We start from the raw sequence: 1371 nt of genomic DNA on the forward strand, positions 1-1371 counted from the left end.
CCCATTATAGAACATCTGAACTTGCAACCAATCTGGCAATCCATGTTGTGGGCAACGTCGAACCAAGTCTTTATACCTCTCCCATGCTTCATAGAGTGACTCAAAATCATTTTGCTTGAACTGGCCAATCTCACTCCTGAGTTGGGCTGTTTTTGCAGGAGGAAAGAATTTAGCAAGAAACCTCTCAGCCATGTCCTGCCAACTAACAATGCTTCCCGGTTGTAGAGATTGTAGCCAACCTCTAGCCTTGTCCCTCAAAGAGAAAGGAAACAATCTCAGTCTAATGGTGTCTTCAGTAACACCATTGATCTTCACAGTGTCACAAATCTCCAAAAACATAGCCAAATGAATATTGGGATCATCCAGTGGCGATCCACTGAATTGAGCCTGCTGCACCATGCTAATCAAAGCTGGTTTGAGCTCAAAGTTGTTGGCATTGATTGGCTGGCGCATTATGCTCGAGTAATTTCCATTCACAACTGGCCGCACATAGTCCTTCAAGGTGCGTGGTAGTACCTCACGATCTTCTTCAGCCATAGCTAGTATCTTATTTTTTCTTAGTGATCTAAGAGTTCTTTCAATCTCCGGATCAACAGGAATAATGTCACGAGATCTAGTACGGCGCATCCAATGTCAAAAACACACCTGTAGAACAAATTAAAACAAAATTCTAAATTAAAACCAAGATTACTTTGTATCGATATTGACGAAAAGAATAAGAATAAACCAATCCCCGGCAACGGCGCCAAAAACTTGACCGGTGCAAAACTGCAAGTGCACAGTATCGTAGTTTTATAATAAAGTGGTAAGAAGAGTATCGTCCTCAGGGATTGGTACCTTACTCTTGCCAAATACCAAAATTATACTAATCTCAATTTTATCTAGAGGAATCGCTAAGGTTTTTGTAGTTGCGAATAAAACTAGATCAACTCAAAGAGAAATAAGCAAAGAAAATAAAACTGACTTTCAAAGATCAAATTCAATAGGGAAGAAAACTTCTAGGAAATCGATTTCACCATAATTCTTCACTATGCTTTTCTCATCCAGCTAATTTAACTTAAACCTCTTTTGTCTATTAGCAAATCTCTAATTCATCCAAAAGCCTCTTTCGATAGTCAATTGGAAGTGATTCTAGTTTATCAATTCACACAAGAGTATGCAAATTAAATAATCAAGAACGCAATAAGACCAATGATTTAATTACTACACAGGTTCATACAAGTCTTTCGATCTCTATACTTACCTATGCTGAAATATCCAAGATCTACCCTATGATTCCCTCTTTCGATAGCAAATCACAAGATTAATAATCATCTAATCAATGGCCAGTTAATTAGAAGCATTAAACTCAGAATAAATCAGATAAACAAA

General features: G+C 37.7%; 1 non-coding gene across 1 annotated transcript; it reads left to right on the forward strand.

Moving 5' to 3' along the window:
* Nucleotides 1-37: 37 nt before the first annotated feature.
* Nucleotides 38-144, forward strand: LOC122317694. Its single transcript, XR_006244611.1, has one exon. It is a non-coding gene; the product is annotated as a small nucleolar RNA R71 (small nucleolar RNA).
* Nucleotides 145-1371: the final 1227 nt, after the last annotated feature.

Source organism: Carya illinoinensis, chromosome 7, assembly GCF_018687715.1.
Source record: "Carya illinoinensis cultivar Pawnee chromosome 7, C.illinoinensisPawnee_v1, whole genome shotgun sequence".
Taxonomy (NCBI): domain Eukaryota; kingdom Viridiplantae; phylum Streptophyta; class Magnoliopsida; order Fagales; family Juglandaceae; genus Carya; species Carya illinoinensis.